Source organism: Spermophilus citellus (assembly GCF_964194105.1).
Source record: "Spermophilus citellus genome assembly, chromosome: 2".
NCBI classification, from domain to species: domain Eukaryota; kingdom Metazoa; phylum Chordata; class Mammalia; order Rodentia; family Sciuridae; genus Spermophilus; species Spermophilus citellus.
Window position 1 is genome coordinate 216,484,150 of NC_138183.1, and position 10,931 is coordinate 216,495,080.

At 35.6% G+C, this 10,931-nt stretch overlaps 1 pseudogene across 1 annotated transcript; it reads right to left on the reverse strand.

Annotated features, from left to right (window-relative positions):
• Positions 1-449: 449 nt before the first annotated feature.
• LOC308634849 (splicing factor 45-like) lies at positions 450-10,623 on the reverse strand (annotated as a pseudogene). The gene is made up of 2 exons: positions 10,558-10,623; positions 450-1,868 (listed from the first exon to the last, which is right to left on the reverse strand). The product of its transcript is annotated as a splicing factor 45-like (transcript).
• Positions 10,624-10,931: the final 308 nt, after the last annotated feature.

A 10,931-nucleotide genomic window follows, 5' to 3' on the forward strand; every position in this document is an offset into this window, starting at 1 on the left:
GAGAAACCAGAGCTACTCCAGGAAGCAGGCCTGCTTTTAGTGGGATCCAGGGGAAGAATAAAGATGGATGTCCACATGCCTGACATTATAGATGTTCTAAATGAAGCTAGTTGATAAGCACATGTCTTCCTACATGTCATATTTACATTTACCATGGCTTACTGGTTCATGTTCTAATCTATAAATGCTATACTTACGAACTTCTCTGAATGATCCAAGAAGAGAAAAAACTGGTCCACAATTTACTCCTCTTTTCTTGTTTCTTTTTTTTAAAGGATTTTTATACTATATATTATTTTTTAAAAAATCACATAATAAAAAAGAGATCAATCAACATATATCTTAGAAGTCCTTCCAAGAGTATCAATATTCAATATCCACAGAGGCCATTGCCTTTTTCTCTATTTGTTCAGTCTGCAGCTCATCAGCGATAACTCCAGTTTTTAAAATCAAACTTGTTCAGTCAAATCATAGACCCTGAATTTATCCAAATTGTAGAAACATGCTTTTACCACTCTTCCACTAAAATACCTCCCATTCAAATCAACAACAGCTTTAATTGCTGATTCAACTCACTCAAATTCTAAAAATATTCGTACTGCCTCATTATCAGGAGCACCAGGAATTTCAAATACCACACATTTTCCAACTTTGCCATTTTTTTTTTCACATTCTCTTTGGTTTCAATTTCCAAGTCTTCATCTACCTCTCCTGCACCAACCATGTTCCTCAGTAGGATCACTTGGTAGGACACTTAAGTATGTAAGTTAATGGATTTGAATCTGACTTCTTGGATGGATCCTGAGACTGGCCCTTCTCCGTGGCATCACCCACAATGATCTTGACGCCCTCCTTGCAGGTCTTCTCCACTGACAATGCGGTACTCGGACCCCGCTCCTGCTTCCCCAGACCCTGGCCTTCCCGGAAGCCATACTTTTGCATGATCTTGGATGCTACTCTGCCATCCGTGTTCGCAAGGAAAGAGTTGCTAGGCTCAATTGGAGATCTCGGTCTATCCTGTTCCTCATATACTGCAGGAGGAATACAGCTTTGGAAGATGGTGATCAAGGTGTTGGGTCCTCTTCATAAGGAAAATCTCGGGGTAACTTTTTGTCTTTCTCTACAAGAGAAGTAGGTGGGGGCGATGGCAGCTCCTCCCATACTTCTTTTCCCTCCTCTCTTGCTCGTAATCTTCATCCTCATCAGAATCTGGATCTGGTCGCCTTGAAAACCCACTTGCTCCGTGTCTGTCTTTATGCCTCCTTTCCCCTTTCCTCTATTTCCTTCTGTCTTTCCAGCTCTGTCGTTCCTCTCTTTGGAGTTTCACTACTTTCTCATAATCATTAGGAAACATAGGATCATATTCATCAGCTAAGGGGATTAGAACTTCCCCTGCAGAAAACCCACTGGCAACAGTGTCCTTCAGGCCAGCTGCTGCTATATGTGGTGCTGTGCACCATTTACGGGTTATCTGAGGAGCCACCTGGCTTTAGATCAATGACTGGGGAAAGTTCTCTGTTTTATCCTTCAGCTCTTTGTTTGAGAGAGGGCTGCTTTCTTCTCCTGAAGTTGAGACTGCAGAGTTTGAAGGTTTTGGACCAGCCTTCTGTTTTTGAGACACTGGTCTCCACTCTCAGGTCATCATACAAGGACACCTTTTTAGTCGAATGCAGGCCTGCCCGGCTGACTCTGCCAGTGAGCCACAGAAGCTGCAAGGTGGAGCCCAGGTGCACATTTCGGAAACTTTCTGGCTGCAGGAGACCTTGCTCCTCCAACCTCCGTGGAGTCGGTGGGGTGGTCCGTGGTGCTGGGTGAAGGAGCGCGGGCCTCAAGAGAACACCTCCCCTTTTCTTTTTATACCTGGTCCACTTAGCATCAGAAAATGCCTATGGCTTATGGATGTGGATACCTCAGTCCGTAGCTGACAGTCCGAGGGACTGGAAATTCTTGGTTATTTGTTGAGGATAGAGATATACTACTCATCAGTGGCATATTTTACTTCTCAGAAAGAAGCCATAAGCAGTCCCTGGAAACAAACTCAGGGCCATTTATTCACAGAATTAGATAAAGCAAGGGATAGGGAGAATAACTAGAAGGGTACCAGCCTGCCCCTCCCCTGGACACAGAGCATACTCATCCCTGGGTAATGATGTGGCCAGAGTAGAACTCTTAGGATCTACTCTAGAGCATGGGATCTATGATTTTATACATTAGCAGTAAGTTCAGACAATTCTCTGAAAGCTGAATAGAGGTATTAAAAACTTTTAAATCATAGCTATCCCATATAAGTTTTTACTTTTTCATATAACTATAACTATTTTCATGTAACTATATTGGTGAAGACATAGATACCTTTCAGTGTAAGTAATATCATATATTGTCAAACCTCTTCAAAATGCCTCATTTACTGAAGCATTGCATGATAGACAGAATTTGGAAAACTACCTATAAGTGTCTATGGCCATTTACCTTATGCAATACAGTATGTATTTCAAATGCTCCAAATAATTCTATCAATCTTTACATTTAATCCTTCTAAAATACATTAATGAAAGTAACAGGCATATTTCAAAAGTGATTTGAATATTTTGTGCTGAACTTCATAGTATCATTTTATTTTATTTATTTTTTTTAAAAGAGAGTGAGAGAGGAGAGAGAGAGAGAGAGAGAGAGAGAGAGAGAGAGAGAGAGAGAGAGAATTTTTTAATATTTATTTCTTAGTTCTCGGCGGACACAACATCTTTGTTGGTATGTGGTGCTGAGGATGGAACCCGGGCCGCACGCATGCCAGGCGAGCATGCTACCGCTTGAGCCACATCCCCAGCCCCTATGGTATCATTTTAAAATGCTCTATTCACTTCGACATGAAGAGGCAGAGAGAGAAAAAGAGTAAGAGAGCTTAGTAGACATAGACTGGGAATGAAATCTGGGCAGTCTGGTTTGAAACAGCACCATCCAATTATTCCCATCTATCTGCTCGAAAAGCAGTTTGAGATTATGAACTAAATTCCCAAGAAATTCTTCCTTTCACTTATTTACTCACACTATTTAAAACATACTAAATAAAGACAATGATAACACTGAATGAGTATAATTTAAATCTAGTATAAAAAATTTAAATGCATTTTGCTTGTTATCCTTGTCCCTAGAGATGAAAACAATATCTTATTTTAAAGAGCAAATATGACAGGCTAATGCAATGAACTTGTCCTTAACACTGACCTACCATAAAGGGATAATTTGACCTTGATAATTTGACTAATCTTCAACACAAAAGTCAAAGAAGGAAAAGATAAACAAATAATAATATCTGCTGATTTAATTGTTTTTTTTTTTTCCATCATCCCTTTACCCCTGGGAATGCAGATGTCTAGCTAGGTGGGTCTCCATGGTGGAAAGAGTTATACAGATGCCTATACCCAAGCTCAAGTTCTGGTATCCTCACTTATACATCATGGATTCTGGGAAAGCCCACACTTTTTGAGATGCTAAAGTTCAAATCTCCCATTCCTATGGATAGCCTGTGTTTTAATAAGATTTTTAAGTACATATTGACATAGGACTCATCTTAACTGGGATTCCTAAATAAGCAGATCCACTAACAAATTTCCTTGGTCCATTTCCTTTATGACAGTGGTGATTAACTATTTGGGTTGTCACTATACCTTTTGAATATGTGATGAAAGATATGAATCTGAGACTCAGAAAAGCGCATGCATCTATATACTCAGAATTTTCCAAGCACTTTCGAAGAAGTCCTGTTCTCCTCAAAATTAACTAGTGAGACCATTTAGATGTCCTGAGCCACTTTATTTCTATAATCATGGTACCCATGGTTTCGTAATACCATATGACCTGCACATATTAAGCATTAAGTAAATATAGATTAGATAAGTCTTAATTTTCCTTGGAAAAGTGAAAGAAGGGAGGTTATTTTACAGCAACTATTTTTCTTATTTTTTTATTAAAGAATGTGTACTCTTAATTAAAAGAATCCTTAAAAAGTATAGTATTTTAATCAAATTAACATTTAGCTTGGTCCCATGAAATGCCCTTCCTCTACACATTGCTATGGAAGAGTAACTTAATCATTTAAAACATAGTCTTTATAGTCCAACTGGTTTATTATTTTTAATCCCTCTGAATATCAATTTCCCTATAAAACAACAAAAAAGTAATAGTGGGTAGCACATAAGGTCATTGTAAGTACTAAACAAGGTAATAAAAGGTAGTAAAATGCTTAACAAACTATCTGGCAAGGTAAGCACTCATTAAATGATGGTTGTTATTTTTATTTTCAATGTCAAACACTGAATGCAGAACTTCATATGCTATAAAAGTGCTGTGGCACTGGGTTATATCCTCAGATGCTATAAATTCCATAAGTAAATTTATATGCAAAAGTTGCTTTAACAGATGTGTATTTAAGAATAAGTGACTATCAGAAAAGGTAACATGTAATACTAAGCATGGACATTTGAATTTGCATATAAAATTTGAATGAATTATTTTAGTGATATGCAAACTTTTTTTCTTTTTTATTGGTTCTTCTTAAATGTAACTGTAGAATCCATTTTGATAAAATTATACATAACAGTAGAATCCGTTTTGATAAACTTATACAAGCATAGACTATATCTTATTCTAATTAGGACCTCATTCTTGTGGGTAGATACAATGATGTGATTCACCTAGGTATTTTCATATAAGCATATAGGAAAATTATGTAAGATTCATTCTACTGTCTTTCCTATTCCTGTACTGCATCTTCCTTTTACTTCCCTTTGTCTAATCTACTGAAATTCTCTTCTTTCCTTTCATTGTGGTTTAGCTTTGACACATCAGTGAAAACATCCAACCTTTGTTTTCTGGGATTGGCCTATTTCACTTAGTATGATAGTTTCCAGATCCATTCATTTACAGTCAAAAGTCATAAAGGTCATAAAGAAGTTCTTCTTAATGGCTAAGTAATATTCCACTGCATACATATAACACAATTTCTTTTTCCATTGATCTGTTGATGGGCATCTAGGTTAGTTTCAAAGCTTATCTATTGTGAATTGTGCTGATATAAACATCAAAGTGGCTATGTCACTGTAGTATGCTGATTTTCAGTCCTTTGGGTAGAAGTCAAAGAGTGGGATACATGAGTCAAATGGTGGTTTAATTCCTAGTTTTTAGGGAATCTCCATATTGTTTTCCAGAGTAGTTGAACCAATTTGCAGTCCCACTAGCAATATATGAGTATTCCCCTTTCCACACATCCTTTTCAATATTTATTGTTGTTTGTATTCTTGATAATTGCCATTCTAATTGGCATAAGATGTAATTTCAATATAATTTTAATTTGCATTTCTCTAATCAGTAGAGATGTTGAAAATTTTTCATATATTTGTTGATCATTCATATTTATTATTTTGAGAAGGGTCTATTCAATTCCTCTGCCTATTTATCTACTGGGATTTTTGTTGTTGTTAAGCTTGTTAAATTTGTTGTATATCCTGGAAACTAACATCCTATCTGAGATGCAGGTGAAAAAGATTTTCTCCCATCTGTAAGTTCTCTCTTCATGGTTTTGATTATTTCTTTTTTTCTGGGAAGAAGTTTTTAGTTTGAGCCCATCTCATTTATTGATTTTTTTTTCATTTTATTTTTTATGTTTTAAGTAAACCTCTTTTATTTGAGGTTTGTTAAGTCACAGAAAGTGGAGTGAAATACATCATCAAAATAGTAACCACTGTTCAAGTATTGTGTATGTATTAAATGGGCCCAAGAAGCAATTTTATCTTATATGGTTTAGCTCTTTAGATTGCATAGTAAGATAAAAACAATGTTATGTTCTTTCAAGATAGATCACATTATCTACTTACAAGTTCACCAGTTAAAACAGAATGATCTCCTATTCTCAACTGTAAAACTGTGTTTTGATGAAAAATTGTCACTATTCATAGCAAAATATTATCCCTGATTCAGTATGATTGTACTGTACATACAAACTTGTGTCATTCAGCCCATTGTTTGTGATGGTGAGATGGTGAGAAATAATGTGGATAATGCAGAACCCATCTTGGGTCCAGTGAGTATCACTTAATATATTTTTTCTTGCTTTGTTACTATTCCAGTCCACCAGTGACATGTAGAGAGTTTTTCTTTTGTGTGAGATATTTTAAGGAATTGATGCTACCAATGCCACTCACCGAGAAAACAAACCAACCGAACAATAACTTTCATAACCAATATATTCTGGTGTACATATTTCAGGGAGACTTGACTTTGCACTTCATTCTTCAGTTACTGTAAATCATAGTGCTTGACAGATCCACTATTGAAGAGAAGAAATCATTTGTGGTGTGTGTGTGTGTGTGTGTGTGTGTGTGTGTGTGTTTATGTGTGTATGTGTGCATTTCAACTTGACCTGAAGATAAAATTTAAATGAACCATTTTGTGTATAAATGTAAACTATAAGATTCTATTTTTGTAAGTGGTATGTGAACAACATCCAAGTAGCCAGTTTTGTTAATGGCTTCCTTTTAACTACTTAGAATATTACTTTGCATTTTAATAACATATTTTTAGTTTTTCTGCTTACATGTTTTTTCACAGACCTAATGATTTTTCACCTATTTTATTTATGTAAGTTGTATTTGTGGTTAAAATCCTTATTAAAGCCTCATCTCCTCCATCAAACCTTTCCAACTACCCAGTGGGAATCTGTTGTCCGTTTATTCCTAAAACATTGATTGTGGAATTTAATGTTGATGGATTGCTACCTGGTTGTAATTAAAATTTGCTACTCTATATGCAAGTAGCAAGTGTACAAGTTGGATTTTGCCACAAGAATATTAATTTCTCTAAGATGGAAATTAATATCATATGTTTTCTGTATTTGCCTTGTGCATTATTGTTTCATCATCAAAGCACCAGAGCACAGAAATGCAATTAATGAGTGAATCTTTGGCTTTAAATCCTCTTTCTTGCTTGAGTTAATTCTAAGGCCCCATGTGTTCTATTCCAGATATAGGAAGGATAGTGACAGCACCAGTTATAGATCAGAGTTATGAAGAACTGTCCCAGCCTGGAGTCATTCTTTACACTGATGGTGTTCAAAAATTCTGAGCTGCCTACACCTCAAATCCTCTGCATGCCTCCAACCCCCAGCTACCTTCTGCACTTGGTGACACCAAAATCTTTGAACCCAGAGTAAACTATAAAAAGACAGAACTTTTTTCTCAGGAACCATAAAGAACTAGATTCATGGTCAGCTTCTCAGTAGTTGTATACCATAACCCATTAAATACAGAGAGAAGACAGATGGAACCTGGCTGAGTTGAATGGAATTCATCTAGGATGTGACATTGTCATGAAGCATGACCTGAACAAGATACTACAGGAAATGTCACATAAGTTCTCTTTGAGGATTTGTGGACCAAAATAAACTTTCTAAACTATGATAATATTGAAAGGAATCAAGAAACCAGGAGACAGATGAGCAGGAAATGAGACACAGAGACCAGGCAGAGATACATACGAGTTTATTTGTCAGAGCTGACAAATAAAGGCACATCTCTGTATAGATAGAAAGAGGCAAAACAGGCTTGAGGTTGAGAACTTTTATGGGTCAGGCTTAGGGATTAGAGACAGGTGGGTCCTAATGCAGATGGTTAAGAATTGGGTTGGTATGAGGGAGTGGTAAGCCATTCTCAGAAATGCCCTTGGGTGGGAAAGCAAAGTTTATCTTAAAATGGTGGCTGTCACTTAAGATGGCTGTCCAGATGTATTTTTAAGCAAGAATCTTAAAAATACAAGTACACTTTAGTAAAATATATTGGAGAAAAAACTGAATCATCTTTTATTCTTTGCGTACAATTATAAAATTCTTGTTGTGTAAACAGGCAGTAATGGAGAAATGTAAGGAAATGATATATATGTTTATCTTTCAGCATATTAATAATAATAAGAGTTTATAATACTTTCAGATTTGTGAAATTTATATTGTTTGTAAGTTTTCGAAAACTTCAGTGTGTTATGATTTCCTCTTTTACATTTTTGGACCTATAATTTTTATTCACAGTTTGCATGCTATTTCTAAGAAGTTTCTATATTTTACAAAAGCTTTGGGTGCCACCAAACATTTCCACATTCTAGTCAAAATCCAACTGCTTCTTGTTCCCTCATGAGGCTGTTCAAATGTTACTTTTAATGCAAAATGAACTCAATAATTCTTCCAAAACCCAAACATTTTTCTCGTGCTGTGTTCTCTCTCTCTCAGAATGAGCCATTTCTAACCACCTGAGTCTCAGACTTAAGATTGGAGATCACTGCTGATCACCCTCCTTGGTTAGTTCTTTCCTTTTCCTTGAGGTTTCATAGATTCTGATGCCTTGATTGATCAAAGCATTCATGTCACTGAACTTTCACCTACATTCATTCATTCATTCATTTCTTCATTGGCATCTAATAATCTTGAGCATAAGGACCTCTGAGTTTTGTTTCTCTTTATAGTGGTATTTAACAAAGGCCCTGGCTTAGGATTGTTCCTATATAATAATATCAAAAGAATGCATGAATTATTTTCTGACCCAATAACAAAATTTCACTTTTTTTTTTTTTTTTTTACCTCATGCTGGGGATTAAACCTGGGGGCAATTAACCACTGAATCACATCCCTGGCCTATTTCTTTTTTTAAATTTTAAGACAGTGTCACACTAAGTTGCTCAGCGCTTCACGAAGATGTCAAGGCTGGCCTTGAACTTGTAATTCTTTTGCCTCAGCCTCCCAAGCCACTGAGATTAGAGGCATGTGCCATTTAACATGGAGTAACAGCTTTTTCTTGTTTCAGTGTCGACTTTGTTTATAGAGAGCTATAAATGGCAGGATTTTCCTAATGCATTTTTGTATCAGATACCTAAACTACTGACATGTGAAAGTTGCTTGCAAAGAGTTTACAAGAATGGGTGTTCAATGTACACCTTGAGTGGCTGAGGATGTGGCTTGGTGGTTGAGTGCCCTGGGTTCAATTCCTCATATCAAAAAACAAACAAAAAACAAATAGTTAGAGGCCATTCACAATAAGAAAATATGTTTTGAAACAAAGAAGACATCTTATATAAAGAATGTCTATCAAAGGATTATACATGTTATGTTCTTTTATCATCACAATAAAAACACTTAAATTATAATTGTAGGATAGCATAGTAGTGATTTTAATCCTAAAGAAGAGAAAAATGTATTATCAAAGAGTTATCAGAAATGAAGAGGGCATTATGTGATGCCAAACACATCACTTTTCTAAGAAGATGTAACTGTTGTTTATGTATATGCACCTAAAAACAACAGCAAAATTCATGAAGCCAAAACTGATAGAACTACTGTGAGAAACATATAAACTATTATTAGTGATACATACATATTTTCAAAATGTGAAGTTAGATTAATTTCAGAAGTTCCTCTTGACGAACCAAATATTTTAAACTTTCTGTGCCGTTCTCCTGATCTATTCACTCTTAAATTAGTTTTTTAAGTGTAAAACTCTATTTGATTCTGGATAAAAAGTTATCAAAATCTTTTAGAGCAAAGTGTCTTTCCTTTCAAATTATAGATGTAATCAGATTTCTTTAAAAAAAAAGTCCTTTTTTTTCAAGGTGAAAGGAAAGGGAAAAAAAGCTGCACATTCTTAAATGAGATTCTAAAAATGGAATGCTTGGTAGAATATGACTCACAGACTTAGAGTTTAATAAGTCACAAAATAGCCCATATTTTTCCCATAATAAAAGTTATTTTGAGCTTATAAGGAGTCATGGGAAATAGGTTAATAACACCAGTTTTGTACAATAACCACCATTATCATAGGACCAAACAGTCTTTAAATAAATACTCAAAAATGTTTATTATCTAATTAGAAAATAATCAAAGATCTATTTTTATTCTAGAATTCCCATTAAAAAATAAAACTCTTCAAATAACTGCCTATATCATAGTCTACTAAATGAAGAAGTCCTGCTTCAATATTAAGGACAAACATGTATTCTCTTTCACGTAATTGGTTTTACTAAAATGTTTTTTCTTGGAGTAAAATAAAAACAACAACAACAACAAAATTTAAAATCCAAGATATCTTTTTTTAACTTCCAAAGATCATTAGTTTTATAGGAGTCTGTTGCTATATCATTTGCAAAAATATCAACCTGCCCTTGTTCAGCACAAGTCTGTAAATCAGTGAACATTTGATTTGCTGCTAATTTCAAAGACCTCATAAAGTGATGAGGCTATTTCTTGGCGATACATGATCATTCATTTAACACATTAAAAATTCTGAAAGTCTTGTAATGAACAATTCTGTTAACTCTGACCTCACTGTACTGTCTAGGGTGAAATTATTGGGGTCCAAAACAAACTTCAAGGAAAGCAAAGGATAGGGCATGGAGGCAAACAGCTTCTAACTAGCCCCTAAGAATTCTAATGTGGGCCAGAATAACTTCTCCTAAATTGCTGTTTGCTTGTCAGTGTATACTTTCTGATGTTCTACAAGGAGAGAACACCTCATCAAGCTAGTTTGCCTTTGTCGTGATGTCTCTGATGATGAAAGACACCTGACTTCTGTCGGAAGGCTTCTCCACACTCATTACACTCATAGGGCTTTTCTTTATTGAGGATGCTTATATGCTCATTGGGTTAAGTTGGAATGCTTTCTGGCATATGTTACATTTGAAAGATCTTTTCTCCAGTATGAATCCTGTGATGTTGAATCAGGTGTGAGGTCAAACTGAAGGCTTTCCCATACTTATTAGACTGATGGCCTTTGGAGTGACTATGGATTCTCTGATGGTGTGTGAGGAGCAAGGCCTGACTAAAAGTTTTTCCACATTCCTTACACTCACAAAGTTCCTCCTGACTATGATATCTCTAGTGTCAATTAAGGTGAAAGTTGTAC